Raw genomic sequence first — 27,002 nt, 5'->3', positions numbered from 1 at the left:
CGCCTGAATCGTGAACTTAAACTGAGCTGTCAAAGAAAACTGTGATTATCCACAATTAACTAATGCTTTAACAAAAGAGCAATAAGTTTTCACTTGGTGGCTAAGTCGGCTTAATTGCTTTTTTCTCATTATAAATTAAACACTTTTTTTGGGAAGTAGCTCCTGTTAAGACGCTTTGCAGACCAGGCACCAGCTTTATGGCAGTCGTGCCTGTCTCCTTTTTAAGGGATTGCCTACAAGCAATAAAATGAAAATTATTTATATAGCTTATAAAGTAAAAACACCAGGCCTTTATTATATTTAGTGGGGTTTTTTTATTGCCACATCTTGAGATATTAGCAGTAAATTTAGAAGTTTCTCTAAAGGAACTAAAGTCTTATTTTTTAATCTCTAAAAATAAAGCAGCCAAATTGCCAAAATAAAATCCAGTGAACCGGGTAAAATCCCCCTCTGAGCTTAAATTCATAATAATAATAATAAAGAGAAGTGTAACTCGTATCATTCCAGCTGTGATGTCTTTCTCGAGAAGGCTGAGTGTGCTTAAACTGCAAACAGGCCAGAGCTGGAGACAATCAAACCTTTGCTGACATACAATAGAGAAAACATCCAGCGTCCCGCTGGAAATTAGGCTGTAGGATGGTTGGTGTCTGCGTGTCGCTCATACAAATGGAGGGTCTCCCTCTGACAGTATTTTCTTCTTATTTTCCGCACAGGATGGGCTGGGATCTTCTCTCACCACCTCTGCAGCGGGGCGATAATGATCTGCTGGGCCCCCATCTCTTTTGCTGACATGTGAAATGTTAGGCTTCCCTCTGCCTTTGACTCCTTCATCGCTTTCACACATTGTGAACAGGGTTTTTTTTTTTTTTTGTATTAGAAAAAGATATGTCCAAGCACAATTTTTCAGCACAACAGATAGATGATTTTCTCATTTCTACCATTATAACAAAAGAGAAGGGCTTTGCACTGTGTGGTGCAACAATGAGAAGGTCAACAGAGGTTGTTGGTCATTTCTCCCTTTTCATCCTGTTTTATTTTTATACTTTGGTACCTGAAAATGTACCAAAAGGAGTGTTGTATGGGACATTTTGTACACATCATGTACATGTTCCTTCAGTTTCCTACTGGATGCCTAATCATATCGTTCTCACACATATTTGTTATAACCTGGTGTTATACTGGACTTGTCTTTATGTTGAATGCGTCTCATGTGTGGCTCAAATTTTTAACTACAAAACTACAAATTTAAACGGGGATCCGCAGGGCTCACAATTGGAGTAGGTGGCATTTACAGAAGCTACAGTTTTCAGTGCTGTTGTTCCCTCTTTGATAAGACAAATTCAGATTTTTATTTTATTTTTTTTAAGAAACAATTTTTTTTTTTCCTGCATGAATTGAATCCTGCGTTATATTTCCAAAAGAGAATGACATGAGTAATGTTTTTTTTCTCATTAGTAAATGTTGATAAGTAAGTACTTGTTGCATTTATATCATTTTCCACAAACATTCAACATCCCTTACAAGAAAATCAATCAGTCCTCTTTCATAATTGTTTAATGATTTTTTTGTTCTGTTTTGTTTTAAAACCTAAAAACAGAAATATTACGTTGGAAATTTTAACAAAAGGTTATGTAACATTTGGGTTTTAAACTAGTTTTATTTAGCTTGACTGGGGGGGAGGAAACACGTCTCTCTGGTCTGAAAAAGGTTGCAGACTGATGGCTTAGTGAGAGACGGTAAACACACACACCAAATGTTAAAAGCATTGTTGGTTCTACTATTTTATTTTCCATATTATTAAAATGTGCAGGTTGCAGACCCATGCTTTAAGCCCTTATTAGTGTCCAGCTTCTGCTGAATAAAGGCCACCAGTGTGATAAAAACCTTAAAAAAAGAAGCACCATAAATGAAGTTACAGAATGAGAGCCCATTTCATGCTGTAAAAACTTCATTCAAAAGATGTTATACAGATGCTTTTTTTTTTTTTTTTTTTTGTAACAACTGCAGACACCAAGGTCACTTTGTTTTTCTATCCACCTCCTTACTCAAATTCACAACATTTGAGCCACTGGGCGTCACGCACATGACACAAGAATAGAAAAAGAAAGGGGACAACGGTTTGGGATTTGAGCACAATACACAAATCAAACACAAAGAACAATACAGATACGCTCTTCAATTCATGTCAAGGCAGTGAAGAATGAGACAAAGCAACAGTGAACAGTTTTCAAAAGCTTCTGATATAATCTGTTTACACAAAGCTTGTCTTTATCTAGTCTTTGGAAATTGATCTCTGCTAATGATTTTGACTAAAATTTAAAGAAATGTCGACTAAAAACCAATCAGTCCTCACTGTTTTTATTAATAAAATTATCTTAGATAGCTGGTTAAATAGCTAGCTAGCTAGATGGATAGGTAGTTAGCTAGATAGACAGACTTGTCTGTCTGGCTAACTACCTGGGGGGTCTGCTCAGCAAATCTGTTTGTCTTGCCTCAAACAGATTTTGTCAGTGATAATATTATCTTTTTATCTTTTTTACTATATTTACTAGTTGTGACTGTAGTTGAGGGCTGCCGCTTTAACATCATCATGCTTTAATTAATAATCTGGTATCTTTGAAAAAATGAAAACATAACAGAATTGCTAGAAGTGATGTCTGATTGCTACAGTGTATTTCTCCTCCTTTTACATTAATGACAGCTCACATACTTCACACATCAGGCTCCCTTAGAAGCTCAATTTAAGCTTTTCATTTACCAGGTTTTTCATGAATAGCAAACCTCTTTTTAAATGTATTCATCTGTGTGATATCTGGGGGGTCGGCTCAGCAACTTAATGCAGTCATGATGTCATAGCGTCCCTTACGAAACAAAGTAACCAGCTTTGTCTATGATGAGCTGTTTATCTTCTGGCTAAATTGAAAATCAATTAAAAGAAAGGAGTTTATAATGAGGTATTTGTGATTGTAATAAATAGCTGAGGATGCTATTACAAAGCTCTGAAGCATTTAACATGGGAAAGGCGGGGGTGACACCTACGTGGAGCTCACTTCGGAGATGAATTGCTGTCACTACTTTCAGGCTCCTTTAAATGGAACAATTCTGGTGTCGGCTGGAAATAATCACTTTGATTTTGGATTCACCACACTCCCCTTTACCTCCCACTTCCTACTTTGCTGGAAATGTTTTGCCAGTCCACTTGAACTTGTTCTGTTAGAGGAGAAGGAGAAATGGCTCTAAAATTCAGAATAAGCAAGGAGCTTTGGATGGACGAAGGGTGGATGAGAGAGAGAGAATGGCGTTTTAAGGCGGCAGAGAGGAGGACCCTCATCAGTGCTGATGAATGAGCAGGAAAAATGCAAAGTTAATGAATGTTTTTACTTCTTAACTGCTCCTGGGTGAGTCATCTGTTCGGTATGATCATTTCACAGGCTTCCTTCAATCCCCCTCTGCTTCTTCTTCTGCCAGGCAAGGGTCACCTCCAGCTTTTATCTCAAGTAACTTCAGGATTTGAAATAACATGCCAGGATAAGTGACACAACTGATACATTTGATGAAATCAAAGGACAAAGATTAGCTGAATGTGCTTCTGAATGTTTTTTGTGTTCATAGGATATACAGAAACTTAGGCAGCAATTTCAACTCCGTATGTCTCATCTCCTTTCTTCTGCCCTTCACCTCATCCCAGAGTATGGTCTGCCAAATTAGGAACTCCAGAGATGTCTCTCCTGAGCCATTCTTTCTTGTTTTATTTCTAGTGTAGACCATCTTCTTGACGTCTTCCTTGTATTCAAATGTTTCTTGGACGGCCTCCTTTTCATTTGCCTCGAGGTTCCACTTGAGAGCCTGTCTGGTGATGTTGATTTGCTGTTTGCGTAGAGTGTGCCCTGCCTGGTGCCATCGTTTCTTCCTGATTTCTGACTCTAGTGAGAGTTGGCAGGTCGTTTCCTGTTGGTTGATGTTACCGATGATGTCTGGCCAGCAAATGTGGAGAATCCTTCTGAGACTGTTCTTCAGGAATGTCTGGATTTTTTCTCCTTGAGTCTTTGCTTGTCCTGTAGGTTTCAGCTGGAGGACAGCCGGATCTCGGTGATCACCGCCAGCTCTCTGGATGTCCAGTTATTCTTGAGCTGAATAAAGGAAACCTTTTGCCTTTCCTTAACTTGACATCTGCATTTATTCCACCCTCCTGGTCGATGATGTTGCCCAGATAGGTAAAAGGCTGCACTTCCTCCAGAGGACTTTCAATCTGAGTGACTAGGTTGGAGCAATTGGAGTTTATTTTAAGGATTTTGATTTTCTCCTTGTGGATGATGAGTCCAACCTGCGCTGATGATAAGGCTGCCAGAGCGCTGGTCTTTTTCTGGATCTGCTGTTGGTTTTGAGAGATGTTACCAACAAACTCTGTCATAAAGTTGCCTCCACAAGGTCCACTGAATACCATTCTTGCACTTGCTGAGTTAAGTCTTTCTGATCCATTCAATGACAATGTCTAGTGAGAATTTATACTCTAGGCAGTGCAACCAAGTTTGTTTACGTAGCGGCATTCATGAACAGCATAATACAAGGCCTCCGACAGAAAAAACAAAACCGGGCTAAAAAAAAAAAAGACGTTAAAGAAATTAATACATTAAAAACTTGATGGAACATTTTAGCGATATATCTGTAAAAAATACATATACAATCTTTATGAAAATGCTGCATAAAATTGTGGTTTTATTCCTCTGTCAAAATCAGAAATGATCTACTCATATTTACATTTGTTATTTGACAAAACCGTTTCCAGTGATTTGTCATATAAGTCGGTATGTCTGGACGCCACTCATTTTTTCAATGGTTCTTTTACTCTGACCGCAGTGACTTTTCAGCTGCTTGAGCCGGTTTTCGTTTAGAAATGAAATAAGCTGAAATGCATGCAGCAGCACTTGCCTACAGGAGTAGATTTATAGCAGTACATTTGTACTGCACTGAAGTAGTTTTATTGCTACAGTGTGGAGCTTGCATTTCTTTAATGAACTGCCTAATGAATAGCAACAACCCTGCACTGGGTTTGTTACCACTGACAAAGAAAAAGAAAGTAGGCTAAGATGCTTTAAGGGGTCTTTATAGATCAATTTATCAAAAACACTCGAGGCTGTAAACCCGCTTTTTCACTTGACCTGTTGGTTTAAGAGCATGAAGTAATCAGATCAGTGACTGGAGGAAGCATAAAACCAGTAGAAAAGATTGTAGGCACTATGGCAAAGAAATGTTTTTTAATTGAAATAGAATTTTAATGTCTAGCAGCGTCTTAGATTTTTAACATTTGTAATAAAAATCTAAAAGTGAGGCATGTGTTCGAACTGAGTCCCCCTTTGCCATCTTTTGCACCAAATACGGGGGTATGTTTATACCAACTTTGCACCTAAAATATAAAATACCTCAAACTCAGTCAGATTGTGTGGAGAGTTTCTGCAAATATTAACTGGGTGACAAATATCCTGTCACCAGTCTTAATTTAACGTAGGCATGTACTTGGACTTGGTCACTTCAACACTTTAATGTCTTTGATGAAACCACAACGTAGTATCCAAACCGCATTCAACTTAATGTGACCAGAATATGAATTTAAATAATCACATAAACTTATCATGTTTTACTCAAACAGTTTCCATTTACTTCATAGTGTAATAGTCTGAGATATTGGGATAAAACATGGCTAGAATCTCTCACAAAGTGATACAAACATAAAAGTTTGCACAAATGTTCTTCAAAGAGTACCTAACAATTTTAGGTGTAAAACCACAGAAAATCATAACTATTTCAGCAACATTTGCTAATGAACCATTTTGAGATTTACTACTTAGTCATATTTTGTATAGTACCGAAAATGTGTATTACGCTGACCATTATTTTAAAAGTGGAAAACTGACTTCTCTGTTTGTTCACTTCCTGTTCACCTCCTGGGGGCTAAGCCCCCCCTTGTCCTTAACACCTAGCGACACCCCTGTCCTAAACCTCATCTTCTCAAGTCAAAGTCCACGGTAAAAATGCTGCAACCGGTGTATGAGCACTACTTATTAATGCCTGAAGCATGCTAGAATACCCAATAGGCAGGCATTTTGTAAAACTTTTTTTTTCTGCTGATGAAGACAAGAGAAGGGAGCAAAGCATGGATTTTAAATGAGGCAGTTAGGGAGTAGCTGTCCTCTGTGGGAGAGAATAGCTTCCTCTTATTATGCAGTCGGATGTTGTAGTTTGATTGATTTGAACGTAAAGACGTTGTTGGGGCTAAGTGTCCGCAGCTGCAGGGCTGTTTCACGTTAGGTACATTTTCTTCCCTTGGTTTTTCCTATGAAAAATCTATGTGCCGATGTTTTCTCCATGTGTACTCCAGTTTTTCCCTTCTTAAAACATGCATGCTAATTAAAAATAGAGATCAGGATGAGCAAATGAATGTCTCGTTGTATTCTGGTTGGTTTTAGGTGCACCAGTGTTAAATAGTTTTAGGAGAATACCCTGCATAGATTTCCTTGAAGACATAATTTAATTTTAAAAGCATTAAAGTAAGCTTTTAAAACCTGTAATTGGATCATTTTTTATGAACCACCAAAAAAAGAAAAATAGGATTAAAAAACTCTTGCTGATACTACAGATATTTTCCCCGCTCTTTATTCTTCAGTTGCCTCTTCCATTAATCTTGTTTCAATTATCTCTTGCACAACTTTTAGTATATAAAAAATAACTGAAGTGTAGACAACTTTTATTTATAGACAACGTCCTCTAAAGTTTAATTTTTGTGCAACTCTTTCAGATCATGTTGGCAATGTGTAGAGTTCCCTTGAACTCTTCAAATGGCCATCTGCTTTTCTGGATGCAAACAAAACAGGCTGAACTTTTTCTTTTTTATATATTGCAACCGCACACCAAATCACAGAGGACTTGATCTTACTGAAAAGAAGAGATGCCAATATCTGGGCTGGCTCTCCTACTAGCTCTCACATTAACTCTAACATTTGTGTTTCTTCAAGCCCACGCGAATACAATGGACTAATACCATTAATGAGCAAAATACCAAATCCCTGCAGCGTGTTTAATTTCATGCTGCATTACTCCCTACCTCTGTACATATCTATTTGCTGGGTATTTATGTGGAAGGGAGTTTGCGGTGGAGGTAAATAAAGAAACAAGCAAAGATTTCTGCAGACCAGTCCTTAATCTACTGTTACAATTGTTAAACACCACAATCCATAACTGTTGACATGGGTTAGTTGTCATGAATGGCCGTTGGAATATGGTCAGACCCGAATCAGAGGTCCTGGGTGCTGAAAATTAGCAGCAATGTTAAAGTTGTTGTTACTGCCAGTAGGATCTGGAGTATCACTAGCACACTAGCATATGGAATAACATGGACTTACTCCATTCAGTATATTAAACACAGCATATATTTAAAAAATTTGTTAACATTTTTATTTTAGCTGGAAGGCTAACATTAGCATGATTGCTATCAATAGTATGTTGAGACTATCAGTGGGATGTGGGTCATCGCTAGCAAGCTAGCAATAGCCCACAGACAGTGGTGCAACTACACATTATTCAGGGGGATGCGAAAACATAGATCGCCCCACCCCCCAAGGGAAGGAACGTCAGGGTGAAGGACGTCCCCCCACCCCCATTTACCTGGTTATGTGCGCGAGGTGAAGGAGCGTAAGACGCGCTGAAGTGTATGGGAAAACATCATCGGCGGCCGCCCCCTCCAGACGGGGTTTTGGCGCCCCCTCTGGTGCTGCGCCCCTATGCGTTGCATACCCACTTTTTGCGCAACTGCCCACATAATGGTTGCCATATAAGCTAACATTAGCATTTTAGCCAACTTTTACATAAAAGCCAAGCTTTACATAACACATGGAGTATGTCACTGCTAGTCATCATTGCTGTTGATATCCCACATTCTACTGGCAGTGCAGAATAATAAGTGCCTTCATGCATTGCATGGGAGGTCTAAACTCAATAAGGAATGAAGAGTGATTTAGGATTATGTAACCTAACCTAAAATAACCTCCAAGATAAAGCTAACACTTTCTTTTTGGAGTGTCTTTCCTGAAATTCTGACCATTGAATACAAATAGACTGCACTCAGAGATCAGATTGTAGGTTACTCACTTGTTGGCACAGTGGGTTGTGGAAGAGATTAGGGAGGCTTATGTGTGCCAGGGGCTACATCCTCCTAAGCACTTAAGGACACAGTCAGCCAAAGGTATGTCGACATCACAGGACTTGTGAGGTGTTGGTACTGGCATTAGTGTGGCATCCCTACATACCTTTACAGGGTTCTGTTGAATGGATATCACTGTATCTTGTCAGGCGCATTCCTTCTTTTGTGTGAGGTCTTAGCTTTGGTCCAGAGAGACATAATTAGTGATTCAAAGCAAGTAGCCCTCAAGTGGACTTTCTCTCCTGTAGAGAGACACCGAGCGAGGCTGGAAAGGGAAGATTTGGTAACCAGGGTAAAGTATTACACTTGCTCCACTTGCCTTTGATAAATTGAAATAATACATATGAGAATCCAAGGCATGTGGGGTTTTCTGAAAGAGTGCCTGGACAGTCCCTGGCAGACTTGGTGGTGAGGGAGAATTCAGGATTGATTATTCTTAAGTTGCTTTCCAAATTGAGCTTGTGAGCAAAGTTTGGAAAGTGAAGCATTCAATTCACCTGGAAGGAAACCAGAATTCACAATGAAGCTTTTTGATGGCTGTCTGAAGCAGCTGCTTGAGATGGAAAGTGTCGAGGACAATTTACTCAGATGTGAGGCCTGCCGTTTCTTTTAGATGTCTGTAAACTTCAGAGCAGACCCAGATGAATATTTTATAATAAAAAGATTACAGCCTCTGTTTCCCATCTAAATTCCTTACCGTCAAAGTTCGTCTACCTGAAAAAACCCCCGAATGAATTCTGCATTGGGCATGTTTGTGAGAAGATAATTTTGTTTACAGCATCAACGGGAAACTCTTTGCCTTTATTCATCTGTAACGGCAAGTGGAAGTTGTAAAGTCGTAGAAATATGTTAAAAGAGATGAGGCGTACCAAAGTTATCCTGCTTTCCCCCCAATAAGTAATCTGTATTTGTCATGTTTTTGTTGCGACAAAAGACTGAAGCGGCAACAAGACATAAGCAGAGGGATGCAAGAAAATTAATATTAAAAAGCCCTGAAATAACCATTACCCTTAAGGGAACCAGCAATGACACAGACTGAAGATCACAGAAAACCAGACAGCAAACAAACAGAAACACAGATATAAATATAACAAGAACCAACTGAAAACAGGAGAGTGCAATTAACAAAAGGATCAACAAGTGTGGATCATGGCGATTACATCAAAGGTTCGAAAGGTTTATAGCTCCAGGCCGTAGGCAGGTTCATACCAGCCCTGTTTAGTCCGCTTTAATCCAACTATGATAGGGTCTCCCCGCCCCCAAAAAAGCCAACTCTGGTCCGCCTAAAAACCTCGGTCGTGGTTCAGTTTAAGTGAACTCTGGTGCTGTTCAAATGCACGTGGGAACGCCAAGCGGATCAGAGATCGCTCCAAAAGCAGAAAACAGACTACAGCGCAGGGCATTCTGGGTAAATACAACCAAAACAAATGTGAGAGTGCAGCGCTAGCAGGAGAAATGGCTTGTGGTCTTTTGCCAAAAACAAAAAAAAAATCCTGACTGCTCAAATCTGATGCTCCTCCATTTTTGTTTACATTTCCTTCAGAAGGAAGATTCACTCATGTTTTCTTCAGAGGTTTTTGTGTTGTTTTTGTCATAAGTTCTTGGCCCAGCGCCACTAAATGCGAGGAAGATAAGTTTTTCAAATATTTTTTATTTCTTTTTTTGTTGCAACTGTGGTCCCCAATTGAACCGAGTATACCGGAATATCAGGTGTGAAAATATCAACTAAGAAGTAGTTTTCTGGTGCTGTGATGTGCAACGGCACCAGTGTGTTGACATAAAAGTCAACAAAAAGAGACTACAAAATAACAAGGAAAACTGAAAATATTAAGCAAATAACCTTGAAACTTTTCTCTTACTAAGACAAATTACAGCAATACCATAAAACTTTTTAGAAATCAGATTTTCTGTTAGTCTACTGCTTTTGGCTGTATGACTCATCTATTATGCCTATCCTTTAACTAAACTACAATTTAAAAAGTAAGCATTGCTAAATATGTTGTCGCTTGAAATAGTATTCATATGCCTTGGACCTTTTTTTGACAAACAATTTTTTCAGAACTATAATCCAACTTCATCTCTTAACACCAATTTGATAACAAGTAAATTTTACAGTAAACTGAAAATGTATTTTTTTTTCTGTCATTGGTGAGAATATATTATAAAACAGACATTGAACAAATAGTAAAAATCTGTTTACTTGGTGGCAGTTCGTTACTGGAAAAAAACCCACTCATCTCTTAACACCGATTTAATTAGTAATATTATTGTTTATAAAACACAAGCTCTTTTGAAATACTGCTTATCTGCTTAGACACAAGATATTTACAGTTGGTAAATTTTGAAAAGTAAAAATCAGATGTTTACTTTGTGGCAATTGGTTACCAGAAACGCGCTCATCTCTTAGCAACAGATTGTTATTGTTAAAAAAAATTAAGATTTCTTCTGCTCTCTTGACATACTACTTATACCTAACAAGAATTGTGGTGAACTATATAGGAAAGTGAAATTGTTTTTTTGTCATTAATGGGAAATATATTATGAAACAGACATTAAACACAAGAGTAAAAATCTGATGTTTACTTCGTGGCAGTTCGTTACCGGAAAAAAAACACTCATCTCTTAACACCAATTTTATAACAACTAATATTGTATATAAAACACAAGCTATTTTGAAATACTGCTTATCTGCAAGAAATTTAGAGTTGGTCAATTTTGCACAGGAAAATCAGATGTTAATTTCGTGGCACTTGGTTACCAGAAACGAGCTCATCACTTAGCAACAGATTATCGTTAAAAAAAATAAAGATTTCTTCTGCTCTTTTGAAACACTACTTATACCTAACAAGAATAATTGGGAATTATATAGGAAAGTGAAAATGTTTTGGGGTTTTTTTTGTTATTAATGAGAAATATATTATAAAACAGACATTAAACAGACAAGTAAAAATTTGATGTTTACCTCGTGGCAGTTTGTAACCGGACAAAACCACTCATGTCTCAACACTAATTTAATAACAAGTAATATTGTTGTTTATAAAACACAAGCTATTTTGAAATATTCCTTATCTGCAAGAAATTGACAGTTGGTAAATTTTGCAAAAGGGAAATTAAATGTTTACTTCGTGGCATTGGTTACCAGAAACCCGCTCATCTCTTAGCAACAGATTGTTATTGTTCAAGAAAAATAAGATTTTCCTGCTCTTTTGAAATACTACTTATACATAACAAGAATTGTGCAGTTGGTGAATTTTACAAGAAAGTGAAAATGTTTTTCTTTTGTCGTCGGTGAGAAATATATTATAAAACACACATTAAACACAATAGTAAAAATTAGATGTTTACTTCATGGCACTTGGTTACCAGAAACGCGCTCATCTCTTAGCAACAGATTGTTATTGCTAAAAAAAAACTTAATATTTCTTCTGCTCTTTTGAAATACTACTTATACCTAACAAGAATTGTGGTCAACTATATAGGAAAGTGAAAATGTTTTTTTGTCATTAATGGGAAAAATATTAAAAAACAGACTTTAAACACAAAAGTAAAAATCTGATGTTTACTTCGTGGCAGTTCGTTACCGGAAAAAACCACTCATGTCTTAACACCAATTTAATAACAAGTAATATTATTGTTTATAAATCACAAGCTCTTTTGAAATATTCCTTATCTGCAAGAAATTTAGAGTTGGTAAATTTAGCAACAGGAAAATCAAATGTTTACTTTGTGGCACTTGGTTACCAGTAATGCGCTAATCTCTTAGCAACAGATTGTTATTGTAAAAAATGAATAAAGATTTCATCTGCTCTCTTGAAATACTTCTTATACCTAATAAGAATTTTGATGAATTATACAAGAAAGTGAAAATGTTTTTCTTTTGTCATTGGTGAGAAATATATTATAAAACAGACATTAAACACTAAAGTAAAAATCTGATGTTCCTGGCAATTCGTTACCGGAAAAAACCGGTATCTCTTAACACCAATTTAATAACAAGTTATATTATTGTTTATAAAACACAAGCTCTTTTGAAATATTCCTTATCTGCAAGAAATGTAGAGTTGGTAAATTTTGCGAAAGGAAAATCAGATGTTTACTTCGTGGCACTTGGTTACCAGAAATGCGCTAATCTGTTAGCAACAGATTGTTATTGTTAAAAAAAAATTACGATTTCTTTTGCTCTCTTGAAATACTACTTATCCCTAACAAAAATTGTGCAGTTGGTGAATTTTACAAGAAAGTGAAAATGTTTTTCTTTTGTCATTGGTGAGAAATATATTATAAAACACACATTAGACACAATAGTAAAAATTAGATGTTTACTTCGTGGCACTTGGTTACCAGCAATGCGCTCATCTCTTAGCAACAGATTGTTATTGTAAAAAATGAATTAAGATTTCTTCTGCTCTTTTGAAATACTTCTTATACCTAAAAAGAATTTTGGTGAATTATACAAGAAAGCGAAAATGTTGTGGTTTTTTGTCATTGGTGGGAAATATATTATAAAACATACATTGAACTCGAAAGTGAAAATCTGCTGTGTACTTCATAGCACTTGGTTACCGGAAAACGCGTTCATCGCTTAGCAACGGATTGTTATTGTTAAAAAACATAAGATTTTTCTGCTCTTTTGAAATACTACTTACTACTTAACAAGAATTGTGCACTTGGTGAATTTTACAAGAAAGTGAAAATGTTTTTCTTTTGTCATTGGTGGGAAACATATTACAAAACAGACATTAAACACTAAATTAAAAATCTGATGTTCCTGGCAGTTTGTTACTGGAAAAAAAACACTCATCTCTTAACACCAATTTAATAACAAGTTATATTATTGTTTATAAAACACAAGCTCTTTTGAAATATTGCTTATCTGCAAGAAATTTAGAGTTGGTAAATTTTGCAAAGGGAAAATCAGATGTTTACTTCGTGGTACTTGGTTACCACGAATAACATATGTTAGCAACAGGTGTTATTGTTAAAAAAAAAAGTAAGATTTCTTTTGCTCTCTTGAAATACTACTTATACCTAACAGGAATTGTGGTGAATTATACAGTATAGGAAAGTGAAAATGTTTTTTTATTTTTTTTTTCTGTCATTGATCGGAAATATATTATAAAACAGACATTGAACACAAAAGTAAAAATCTATTGTTTACTTCGTGGCAGTTCGTTACTGGAAAAAAACACTCATCTCTTAACACAAGTAATATTATTGCTTATATAACACAAACTCTTGAAATACTGCTTAGACACAAGAAACCTACAGTTCGTAAATTTTTCAAAGGTAATAATCTGTTTACTTCGTGGCAGCTCGTTACCAGAAAACGGTAATAATGTGAATGAAAGATTTTGTACTTATCGTTGACCTTGCCAATTTGTGACTTAGCTGTGATTTGAAAATCTGCGATTCTGCTTTGTGAGTTTCATGATGCATTACAGCGCTCATTAAAGTCAAATTCCATAACTCAAGTGAAATTTTTTTTCTTCTAAATCTCTTCTGTTTCTAAAGCAACCATATGAAGGGTGTACAACTTTGAATAATTGTATAAGGAAATAGCTAATATTTGATTAGTTAGACATATAAGTGGCCTTTTTTCTCCACTCAAATCTGGTGCTAGTGTGCTACAAACACTATTAAAAAGTGAAGGTAATGCTTTAAATAGTTTTCCCACCTCAACGATGCAATTAAAGACATGGTACTACAGCGTTGGGCAAAAATAATTAATACCCTGTTAAGTTGTGTTTGATTTTGTAGGTTTGCAGTCTGGGGACTGGCTAGGCCACTAAAGTGACCCTGATGTGTTTTTTCCTTTTGTGCTCTTTGGGTCATAAAACATTTCTTTTCCTCAAAACTCAACTGTTGAGTTGATGGCAAAAGTGCTTTGTTTTATTTTTCATAACTTTTCCTCCGATGGGGGGCCGGAGTCAGGAGTGCCTAAATGTAAAATTTTTTTGTTTTCCAGAAAGCACAATCAAATAACCCTCTCTGGGTTCTTAACAGAAAAAAATCCAGGAAATAAAACTACTTATTGAATAAATACAGTATTTTCCGGGCTATAAGCCGCAGATATCTCTGCTGCTCCAGGTTTTCCACAGCGATGCAGCAGCAGCAGAGGGGGGCGGACACCCAACATTTGAGTTATAACAGGTTAATTGAATATCACATTTATTACAGTTGAAAAAGAAAAAGGTGCCAAGTTTAGATTTAACTGAACTGATTACGGTAGTTTCCGAACGGTAACTGTAACAGTAAAAGTGCTGATCTTTCGTGTTTGCTACTGGCATGTGCTAAATGAAAATGGGCGCTTCCTTCTTCTTCTTGCTCTTCTTTAGATTTCATTGGCAGCTTGCATCCATTATTGTTGCACTACTGCCATCTATTGGATCCTAATATCTATGCCTCAAATTCTCATAATGATCCCAGTATTATTTTAAAAAAACGAAAAATCTTTTTCCCCTCAATGCTATTTAACTGATCAACATTCTCAAATTTCAATTCCCTTTTAAAACCTAATTCCGTTTTTATGGGCGCTTTCTTCTTTTATTTCCAATTTTGACTTCCAATGATTCACTTTCTGCCAAAGAGCCCCCTGGTGGTTGAAGAAAAATCCACATATAAACTGCACCGGGCTATAAGCCGCATGGTTCAAAGCTTAGGAAAAAAGTAGCGACTTATAGTCCGGAAAATACGGTACATGAAAAAAAATCTAAATGCTCTCTGGTATTGTTCAGAGGGAGAAATGTGGAGGCGGGCTGGATCCGGCCCGCGGGCCGTAGTTTGGGGACCACTGGTATAACTCATCAGAGTTGTTTTCTGTCATGTTCCCTTGACAGTTTAGTCACACGATTCCACATGAAGCAGACGCACAAAGCCTGAAAAATGAGTGATGTGACGTTTACGAACGATTGTGATTCTTTTAAATGACTCTTTACCACGAACGATGGGGCTCAAGTCGGTGTTAACAAGAACTGTTATTTGTGGGGGGGGTTTAACAACTTTGCTTGCTTACAATGCTCTGCACACATTATTAAAAGATATATTTATTTAATTGGCGAATAAATGAAATAGTAGAAAGGGATGTACGTATGAGCACACAGAGCGAATTCTCATTGCTCACCCTTTGTTTTTGTCGCGTGTTATGGCAGCTCTGAGCGACCTGGCTGTTTCAACGTCACTAAAATGTTATTAAAACACACGATACTTGTAGAAAAGAAAACTAAATGGGTATTTGACATTTGTATTTTAAAATTTTACAGTTTATTAAAATAGATATGCATATTTTTATGTAAGAACACATTGTGGTTATTTACTTAATACACACGGTGGAACGTTTTTTGTATACTTCACCCACAAAGACGATTAAAAATAAGTGTATAATGGATAAAATGGTGTGTTTTTGGAAATATGTACATTTTCCATCACTATCAAGAATCTATAGGTCTTAAAGTCATACCTTCTCAATATGAATCCATCATATAGAGTACCTGGATTTGTCATTTTTGGCATACCCAAGTACCAAACTTTACCGGAACAATTTTTCATCCAACTTTTAACTTTCATCCAACATTTAATGATTCTTTTTGAGAAAAGCAAGGCCTTTCTCTGTGCGAATGTTTTTTCAGCATCACTGACGACAAGTTGAGATTGCTAACCCGATCTAATCAGTTCACTTGATTGGTTTGAAACTTCCAGATAGTCGGAAGCAGATGGTTCACCCGCTCGATTGCCAAGGATTTTTCGTCAGCGGCTGACTTCTCCTAAGCGCGTCCCAGCTGTTTCTGTGGAAACGGCCATATGGGAAATAAATTAACGAGCCTTTTCTAAAAAAATTTTTCTTTTACATTAACAAGCCCGGCAATGGTAAATATCCTGCACACTGGAACAACTCCGTCAAAGTCCCCGTTCGTTCGGTCAGCCCGCAGCCCGAAGCGACCCGTGTAAGGCGCAGAAGAGAAATATTGTGGTTTCTTGATGGATCTTCTGCCCACTTCCACTGTCTGCACATGTCATCTTGTTCACTGGCAGCATACACTATTTAAAGAGGAAGAAAGTAAGGGGCAAGGGTTCAACGATGAAATGTGGTGAGGTATAAATATCCGGAGCAAGAGAGCGAGAGAGCAAGATGTGTCACAACTCCCCAAGTGTTCGCAGACCAGTTCTTCTCCTTCACACAAAATTTCCTGCGAGGCCTGGGGAGAGAGATGGAGAGAGAGAGGGCAGAGATGGATTGAAAGGGGAAGACAGCGGAGAGATGGAGGAGTGTGTCGGTGCCCACTCAAGGGCAAAGTGCACCTTGACAGCCTTTCTTGAAGAGTCATGTCATTTCTTCTGTCTCTATTTCTGCCTGTTTTTACGTTCCTCTGGGTCATAATGTTTTTACTCCTGTCAGATTTTTTCTCCCCTCTCATCCTGCCCTTAGTTTTTAGTTATTTATCTATCCAGTGGCTTCGTTGCGAATCAATCGTGTAACTACATCCGATCAAGCTACACCAGTTGATTCAAGAGTTAGTGTTTTAAACAACAAGTATTTAAAGTGTTTTTGTTCTGTACTCATTGGGGGGTTTTTTGTACAAATTTGTGTTTCGAGTTGTATGCGCTGCTTTAATTTGGTAATCTGGTTGCTAATGTGCACTGAGTTAACGTTTGACCTTGTATTTCCTGTTTTTCTGCTGTTCGGTCTCATTGGGTTTCGTCTGTTTATGTGATCCTTGTGTTCGCCTTGACGATCAGGGTTTTGTCATTTTTCCGCTCAGCTCCCCATGTCAATTTTTCCCTAAAGCTTCTTTCAGCGTCCATTAATCAGGCTCACCTATTCCCACTCCAGCAATCACCTGGTTTCCACGGCGATTTGTCAGTCTTTTCTGCTTTTAATTCCTGGTTCTTTCATCATGTCGCTCCGGTTTTGTCCCCTCGGCACCCCTAATCTCTACAAACAACTTTGTTTTTCTTTACATTTTTCTCTAAAATTCACCTCTCAACAATAGTTACATTTTAATTGAAGCTCAAATGTTTTGTGTTTTATTAGCAGTAATGTTAAACCCACGCCTTCTTGATTATTTTTGTTCAAGCAGGAAGTTTATTTCTGATGGGAAATGGGAGAGGCTATTGTCATAACAGAAAACAAAAATTAAAACTAGGTGTTGCTGGAACTGCAGCAGTTTTTGTTTCACTATTAAAATTGCAATCGTCGAATTCATAATGCAGTTATAATAGAATCAGTTTTATTTTATTCTATAACTAAAATGTGATGTGCAAAGACCTGAATATGTGATCACACTGTAAAATACAACTTTCTTTATTATGAGCCAAATGCAGGACACAAAACTTCTAATATTTTTCATTATCTAGCTTCCTCTTTGCAGATTTTCTGCAACCGATCCCACAGATTTGGTGAGTTAGTGTGTATCCTTCAATTCAAAATTCAATTCTTTAAAAAAAAAAGTATTTCAGACATGATAGCAGTGTAAAGTAACAGACATAAACAGTGAATGCAAAATATGCATAATCTTAGCATGTTTGAAAAGAAGTAGGAAGAAGTAAAAAACTTACAAACTTCTACCCCATAAACTCCATACTATATTTTCAGATAGACCCTCATTAGATATAAAATAAAAAATAAAAAATCTTGACATAATCAAAAGTAACAGAAATGAATAGGAAGGATTTTACACAGTATAGATATGAGTCTGAATAAATAAGCGGATAGTGCGAATATGTCACTATGTATAAACACCATTTACTCTGAGTCCCTTTAGTCATAAATGTATACATTATTTACTATAGAAATTTGTCACCTTAAAAATATTTCTTTTTAAAAAAAAGAGCGAAATTGTTTTTGATATTCCAAGATTTTTGCTAAGTGACACATTGTTAACCAAATTCTCCTCGCTTTGGTCCACAGAAAGTGAGATTAGCAGAAGCTATTACAGGTTGAGAGGATAGTTATGTTTTGCGGTGCCACGCAGACATTAAATCACCTTTCTTAATTTAGGCCTGTTGTCAACAACAGTGTTGTGTAAAACACTCTAATTACATAAACTATAAGAGATGAAGAAGCCAGACATTTCTGGGTCAAATCTGTCTCACTGTGAACGATCAGATGCTGGCATAGAAGCTCAGTGACGACTGAATCAGCATTGTATTGAAGAACATGAGGAGTGACTGATACACACACGCACACACACACACACACACCAAGTTATAATCCATCTTAATACCTGCGTGTGTGTAAATAGCGTTGTCGTGGAGAAAACATCACACAACCTGCACATGATCACACAACCTGCGGATGATGTTTTTACTGTTTAACCTTGAGGCTGCTTATTTTCTAATTTTCTTATTCAATACCAAAATGTAGCCTCCTTTAAATTTCGACACGCTTCCCAATTTTTCACTGCATCTATTTGCATACATATGAAATGTGTGCACAAAAGTGATATGCAAACCACCCCCACCCCTTATTTGTATTCTACACGAAAGCTGAAAACAATGTAAATGCGTAATAAATCATTGACTCTAAACTCTCACAGAATTCCATGAACTCATAAAAGCAAAAAACCCCTCTGTTTTTTTTTTTTTACCAGACAAGTATCTGTGGCAGAATTAGCATAAAAAAGATGTTAACCTTGCAACTTGTTTGCGAGCATACAGGTTTTCTCACTAATAGCACTGGCAGATGATACAAGCAAAGCTGCACATTCACAGTGGTTTTATTTTTAGGACCAAGAAAAGGTTTTTGTGTGGCGTAGGTGTGGGGTGGAGGGGGGGATTGTTGGACAAATTGTTTGAACCCCAAGCTCCCATGTGTGCAACCAAACTGAAAAGATCGGGTTTTTACCACATCCTAAAATTATTTCAATCAGTCCTCAAGTGTACAGAAACACACCACAGACGTACACATATCTAGAGGAGCCAGGCGGCTATGTGACAATCTTTTAATACAATCCAGCATTTCGTGAGCAAGAATACTTGAAAAGGGATGGATGTGGACCCCTGTAAATTAGACATGGCAGACAGTGGAACTGTATCTATGGCATGGTAATCGGCTATTTATGCTTAACGTTAAATATGAAGACACATGCAGACATCTGTCTGTTTGCCATGTCCATTTTGTCTGAGTTTTAGTATGTCATCAAGGAAGCTTGCCACGGTAATTGTGCTGACAGCGTAGCACAGTGTAAATCACCATCAGATTCACAAGGCAGTGCACTGCTCTCTTATTCATTGCTATTGCAAGCCCCAATTAGAACATTTCTGAAGAAATTTAGAAGGGTATTGCCAAAGTGTGTAATCGAACCAGAATCAGGGGTTCTGATGCTGAAAATTAGCAACACTGTTAAGGTTAGCTAAAATGTTAGCATGCGGATATGTTGACTAACATTGACTTATCCCACTTAGTATGCAAACATTGTATGAGCTAAAATGAGCCAGCATGCTAATGTTAGCTTAAATGCTGTCTGTAGGATGTACAGTATCACTACCGTGTTGACTGATACTGACTTAATCCATTCAGTATGGAAACAATATTGTGTAAGCTAAAATTTCGCTCAAATGCTAAGGTTAGCATAAATGCGGTCAGTAGCATTTGGGGTATCTCCATTATGTTGACTGATATGTTTGCATTTACTATGCAAACATAATAAATAACTTTCCACATGCTTTTTGTTAATATGTAAAGAATAAAAAATGTCAAGACTGATATTTACTTTAACATAATTTTATTATCTTTTGCATAAAAAAAAAAGAAGTAGTATACATGTATAAAATTCTGGGTGTCAGATAAACACATTTTCCCCAAACTCATCCACTGTGAAATTAAATTCAGTGTGGTTTGCTTTCAAACGGAAATGCAAATTTTTTCCATTTGGCTCTTCCGAGCCTCATCCTTATATGATTAGAAAGTTTCAAATTCCTGCAAGGTTTAATCAACAGCCTATGTTTATTTAATTGAGTTAGAGGCTGTTCTGCCAGTGGATTACAACATGCCTCACAGTCAAATCAACTGATCACAAATGTACAACAAAGTCTGTGTAAAACACTCTGAGAGAAGTATAATAACATCAGCTGAGAGTGGTTTCAGTGCCAGAGGCTGGAACTAAATTGACAATTTGTAAGAAATATTCAGATTTATAAGATCAGAAAAAAATAATATGGTTTATTTTCTACTTTTTTAAACTTACCAAATGACCAGAGGATCACAAAATCCACACAAAACAGGGAGAGTAATTTGGCCTGTGATTAGATGAGCTGACAGAACAGCCAATGACACACTACTGGCAGTGTAATGCGGGCATTAAAAACCCATCTGGGACATCTGTCCAGTTGGTCTGATTATTGTTCCCTGGTGTATTAACAGCCCGTCTTGAGCGCTCACTCACATACACGGAGTCAGAACCCACGCCACAACTGGACCCCATCTGGTGTCCACAAAACCCTCCACATATTTTTATTTTCCTAAACGGAAAACCACGGTAGTTAGAGATTAACTATTGCTGTCAAGGTTTTTTTTTTTTTTTTTTTAGTAGGAATGGGTTTTTATGAACAAGTGTTTATCGTAAATTTTGGAAATTCATTGCGAGTCCTTGTACTGTCTTAAAATGCAGAGTGTTAATAGATTCTGGTTGAAAGAATCCAAATGCAGGAAAAAGGCACAGTAAGGTAGTAAAAAAATGATAAAGCAACTTCACGGGCAAAAGGAGCTTAAAGGGGCAGCGTTATGTAAAATGTAGTTTTTTGAGCTTTACATCATGTTACATTGTTAGTCCCTCATCTGAAACTTACCTGGAGTGTTTCCTGGATTCTGACATGCATGTTTGAGAAATACTTTAATCTCCCGTGGCAACCATCCAGCTGTGCAAAATCACGGACAAGTGCTGACTTTAAGGACGGACTCCTCTTCTGAGCTTCCATTTCACAGAGCAGCCACTCCCCGAGACGCCTCGCTCAGCTCCTTCAGACTAGCCACCAGTAATTAGCAAACATCTGACAGATCTGTGCATCTGCTCATTTACAGCTCAGGAAAAACGTCTCGTTTTCCATATTTTTTTACTTGTTTTGAGAAGGGTGTTTTTTTCCTCAATGTGGGCTTGGCTCCTCAATTCCAGCAAAAGGAACTAGTAATACTTTGGCAAGCGAAGGCCATTTGGACTTTTATATGCTCCAAAGTTTCTGGCCCTCCTCTTTCCCAACAAGATTATCTGTGGGCAAACGTGATGTGTAAGAACTTGACTGACCTGCTGAGCCTCGACTTCAGCCTGACAGAAAACCTTCATGACACAGTAGCGAGAAATGCCACTTCTGTCGATAGCAGAGTTTGATCTCACAAATGCCTTTCTAGAACAACATTCTTAAAATTCCTATAACTACATTTCTAAACCACGGTTTAGAATACTGACACAGTTTTGGTCACATTTGTAATTGAAACACAGCTACTTTCGCAATGCCCATTATCTGCCACATTTGTGGGTCTGATGTAATAAATAACTCAGTGTTTCCTCTTAACGTCTTAACAACTGGCAGAAAAGGGAATCGCCAAGTGGACACACACATACTAGATGGCATATTCTACCTTCAATCTCACATTTGTTCTCAGTTTCTTCCCTTTTTTTCCCCCTTTTCTATTTTCACATACTGTACGTGTTGTGGTGTGAATTCAACTCACCGGAGAGACTCTTTCATTTTACACAGTGACACTTTGACGTCTGGGCTCCCTTGGCAGCTCCGGTCCTTTATTCCAATGAAATCCTGAACATTTTGAGGATTACAGAGATGGTTTGATTCACTCTGATTTAATCTTCCTCCATGTTGAACCTTAAACGGTGAAAACGACTGCGGGGAGCAAATTGTTTCTAACTGAAATGGAGATACTGAGGCAATTTATTCCATTTAATCAGGTTTGTGGTGGCGGGGACATTTCTGAAATATGGATGAGGGTGCACTCCGAGGACCGCTGCGTTTTTTTAGGTAACAGAAAAAGAATGAAAATGAATTATAATGCCTGATTTTAAGAGTATCAATAATCTCTGACTTTAAAGGAACCTAAGTAGGTTTTTTTTTAAACTTCTGTATTTTGTGTGGCCGTATTTTGAGTTAATGAACTAGTTGGTAAATGATCGGCATTGTAGGGGATTCTCAATTGACTTCACAATCAAATAATCAGCAAAAAATGTACTCAAGAACTAGCTAATACGATTGATTTTTTTGTTTTTCCTTTAGTGTCTTTGCCACTTTTTGAAACAATGGCACCCTGGGTGATGAGTTACATTGCCCAGACTAAAAAAATAAAATAACTGTCATTGTACAACTTTATGTTTCAAAGAAAGCTCCTCATCCTTTTTCTACTTGTACGTTTGACCATCCTGTCACATCAGGTTTGCGCCACCTGTACATCAGTGGCTTTCAGGCTCCGTGCAGCTCCACTAACACCGATAACATCAATTACAGCTGCTCTGCTCCCCAGAGAACGGCAGCATCATAAGCTGAATGTCACAGCTGTCCCCCAGCTGTACCTTTTTCCACCAGGTGGGATTTTGCTCACATACTTTTCTTTTTTCTTTTTCAAAGATGATACCTGGCAGGATTTCCTCGCTCCTCTCAATGGATATCTTATTTCTGAGCTCCCATATTACCTTTTACTCATTACCTCAGCGTTATCGCAGTGTCTTAGGCTACGTTTACGCGAGACCGATGCCTGGGAACTGCTGGTATTTTCAGATGTTGATTGGAGAAAAGTTTATTGTTCATTCGGAACCGCAGAGACTTTTCAGATAAAACAATGCACCACTGCAAAATCACAAAATCTCACTATGTGTTTTTGGTCTAGTTTCCAGTGTAAATTAGCTTAATATGACCGAATAAGGCAAAACTAACTTAAAAGTTACTTGCCAGCAAGAAATAGGAGCTTGTTTTTAGCCAATAGTTCTTAAATATATATATATTTTAATTCCTAGTTCCATGGCAGATTTTTTTAATGTTTTGTTACAGGTGACAAAATCTATCACTGGAACTACTACTTTAAAATAAAAAAGAAATTAATATTCAGTCATTTTTGACTTAAAACAAGTTCCTATTTCTTGTTGGCTACTTTATTATAAGTTTGTTTTAGTGTACGAAGATGTTGCACTAAAAACTATCCAGAAATTTGTGTTTTTTCCAGTGCGAACGCTAATATAAAATTAATTTAAAAACACATTTAAGTTTGGAGTTGTAATGTAGCAAAATATGAAAAATATGGGGTATTTGTATCTATGCATTGTTCTGTAATTAGGCTTCCACTTGTCAGACATTGCAGTACATTCCCAAAGTGTTTACTTGCTAAAATGTTAAAAAATATATTTGTTTTTTTCCTGCAGTTTTCATAAAGTTGTGTGATTAATTTGTCTGATCCTATGACACTTTTAGGAATACATTAAACTACTTCAAATAAAATGTCGGTAAACCTTTGAGAACTCCTGAAACAAACGTTCTGCCTCGGCTCCGTGATTCACATTCTCCCTGTGCCTCCTCACAGTGCGCTTCATTCACTCTACTGACGGAAACTTTCCGATAAAAGCAGGGTGGAGTCTGCCTCTGATTAATAGGCGAGAAGACTTTCAGGAAATAATGAATTTCTCCCGTTGAGGTGTGGGTGTAATGTGTGGTTGAGTGATAATACATCCTTGTTGCACTTTCTTTCTCTCTTTCTCAGCTTTTTTTTTCTCTCTACATCGTGCTGCTACCAGTGAGAAATGCTCCATTTTCATTACCTCCATTATTGACTCTTGAGTGACATTTTCCAATTCCTTCCTTCGGACTTCCCATTCCTTCTTCTCCTCCTTATTAATTTTCCTCCTGGATGTGGAGTAAAGAATACAATCCACATGTTTCTTCCACCTGTACTTGGTTTTAAGTCCAAGATAGCTTGAACTTAAAACCAATAATTGAAGATAAATAAACTGCAGAGGGATGTTGGGTCCTATTGTGTTTGGGCCGTTACTTCGTAGAGCTCGTTTTACATGATTTACAAGTTCAGGTTTTTTTGCATTTGTATTATGCTTCCTGTTATTCTCCAAAAACGTATCTACATGGCCAAACTTAGATGGAAAATCAATAAATAAAATATGAAGAATTAATCTGAGTTTTTAAAGTTTTTATTTTGATTATTTTACCTTTAATGGGATAAAATGTAGTTTTACAAAATATAACTTCTGAACTCTGTGCCTCAGAGACATCGTAGTAAATGTTAGCTTACATAGTGTTGTTAAGTAAGGCTGTAAGGGACCAACCAGTAAGACATAGAGGACCCCCGGGTAAGTGAAGCAAAGACACAGCTGTCAATGCAACATAAAACCTCATTTTGACCTTGAGGTGTTGATTTGTGTGCGCTCCATATAAACTTTGTAAGGATGAACAGATTTACCAAAGAACCAATAGACTGGATGACAAGCTTTAAGTAGGGACTACAAAGTAAACTAAAATGAAAGCAGATTATTTTGGCAAAAAAATAACTTGGGCCATTATTTTAGGAAGGTGACAACTTGGAGGCATGGCCGACATGGACTGAACATCTTCATTCCCTTCCTCTGCAACCATTATTAAAACTACAGGAGGAACACCATGCTAAAACAACTCAGAAAATATACATCATCATTCACAACTTCTCCTCCTGTTGGCTGATTGGCTGAAATTCTACCAGAAGAATCCAAGTCAATGGGAGGAATCCGAGACTGAGCGGTGAAATGAGATTCGAATTGAACAGAATTGTGCAGAAAGGCCATAGCCAGGCTAAATCTGACCGGAACAAGTCTTAAACTTTTATGGTACAACAAAAATCCTAGATATTTCAGATAATGTTGAGTTTTCAGGTGAAAATGACTCCAAACAGTCCTAAATCTATCCTCATAATGAAGCTATTCATAGAAGCTAATTCAGGTAGTTACTCAAACTGTGCTCCTGCTTCCCACTCAGCAGAACATCACAAACACACCCTTCCAATCTGGTCGGTCCATTTAAGCTGCCTCACTTGGTGCATCTTCACTGCCGCTGCGACTGCTGCCCGCCTACGTACCTGCTGCTGCTTCTCTTAAGCTCATCCATCTCTCCAGCATCCACATGCCGACTGTGACATCAGAGATGCTCTCGTCATCTTCTAGCATGTTTGGAAACATGTCTAGGAAGCAGATTGAGAAACCTGACCAGACAAGTTGGAACACGATTTTCAAGTTTTTCACAAATGAGAAAAACTGAAAAATTGAGCCACAGATCAAGATTCAGATGCCTCTCCTTGCAGCTACAGTTTTTTAGGGTATGTCTCTATCAACTTTCCCTTTTTTAGTTGTAGAACAGTTCAGTCAGATCTGATGGAAGGCATTTTTGGAAAACAATTTTAAAGTTTTGCGACCATCTTAGGGGTTAGATCGAAAGCAGGTGATAATGAATGTTGGGAACTAATTAGAGGCAAAACAGCTGAGGCAGGAGAAACTGGGGGAAGGAAACTAACACAAGGGAGCAAAACAAGGAAACAAATTATAATTTTCTTACTACTTCCTGTTGTCTTTGTTATTTTCGCCAGTATTAGCATTCAGTTGTTGACTTGTGTGATGCAAAAAAGTGTTTCCTGGTGCAACAACTTGTCAAAAAATGTTTTTTAAGCCTATTTATTTTAGTAATTTCAATTTGCTCAATTTTATGGTTAATCGCATCAGTTATTTGGGTGTTTTGCTCTTTCATTTCTGTACTCCGTGTTTCCAGCCTCACATGTTTCTTCCACCTGTACATCTTGCGTTATTTATTCTTGTTTGCTCAGGCTCTGTTCTGCTCCCTCTCACCCACCCATTGTTGACTCCTACTATCTTTACTTTCCATCTAACTTCACTTCCCATTTGTTTCCTCTCCCAGAATGAAACTATAATCCACCATGTCATGGTGAGCCATTAACATTCTTCAGCTGCTCTGCCTTCTTTTACCCGTGTCGCAGTCATTCCCTGTCTTCCAATTATCTGAGTGTCTCTGGCTTTGTCATCTTCTATCATTTGTGTCCTTTGCATCTTGAGTTTTATCCGCTCCCTCTTTTCTCTTTTATCTCTCTTACTGCGTGTGGCACCAAAAAGCTTGTCTGTCTCTCCGTGTTCTGGCTTTTGTATGCAGCTGAGTGCACACTACGTGTAATCGGAGCCTCTCAACTAATTTAGGGAACGCTGTGTTCTACCCTCCGTCGTGTCCTCGAGTGAGCGCGCTCCAATCGCTTGCGCTCCTGTCCAGATTCGAACAGGAGCGGATGCTGAACGGTACAAACAGTTCAGCGTCCGGTTGTGACTGTTCAGCTCTTGCCTCTTGCAAACAAGGAAATGTAAATCTGTCTTTCGTTGAATACGTGCGTTGTGTTCTCTGTTTTTTTGGGTGGGTTTTTCTCTGTGAACCTCCCGTTTTGTTTTTGCAGTAGCACAGCAGTTGACAGCAGCATCTTCATATCATGAGTTCACTCCTCATCGTCTGTGACACAAATCACAAACACACCAATGCACACACAGACGGAGACTGTGAATGATGTGGTTTCACATTAGCGCTGCGGCACGCTGCTCGTCTTTCTCTCTGCTGGCTTTAACTTCCTCGCCCTACGTCTCACTTTACCTTAATTTTTCTGTTTGTTTTTCTTTTTACTGTATTTTTATTGAACTTCTGTACTATGTTTTGGACCATTCACTGTAAATTAGAGTATAATTGAATATTTATTTATTTAATTAGTTTATGTATTTATCTAATTAGATTCAAAAAGCAAAGTATATAGATTCATTGCAGACAGAGTTCTATATTTCAAGTTGTGATTTCT

The 27,002-nt window shown here is 37.5% G+C and overlaps 1 protein-coding gene across 5 annotated transcripts in view; it reads left to right on the top strand.

Annotated features, from left to right (window-relative positions):
* htr2cl1 (5-hydroxytryptamine (serotonin) receptor 2C, G protein-coupled-like 1) overlaps positions 1-27,002 on the top strand; it is a 180,652-nt gene that overhangs the window by 103,583 nt on the left and 50,067 nt on the right. For 2 of the 5 annotated variants that reach the window (XM_017310246.1, XM_008435328.2), the window contains exon 1: positions 11,420-11,439. The exons of 2 other annotated variants lie outside the window; for them this stretch is intronic. The gene's annotated coding sequence lies outside the window, so the exon portion shown is untranslated. Of the gene's footprint in view, positions 1-11,419; positions 11,440-27,002 lie in introns of those variants that run through there. One more of the 5 variants, XM_008435329.2, reaches the window with a different exon arrangement.

Source organism: Poecilia reticulata, linkage group LG18 (assembly GCF_000633615.1).
Source record: "Poecilia reticulata strain Guanapo linkage group LG18, Guppy_female_1.0+MT, whole genome shotgun sequence".
In the NCBI taxonomy this organism is placed as follows: Eukaryota; Metazoa; Chordata; class Actinopteri; order Cyprinodontiformes; family Poeciliidae; genus Poecilia; species Poecilia reticulata.
Note: the sequence above shows the minus strand (reverse complement) of the source record. Positions and strands in the feature narration are given on the sequence as shown.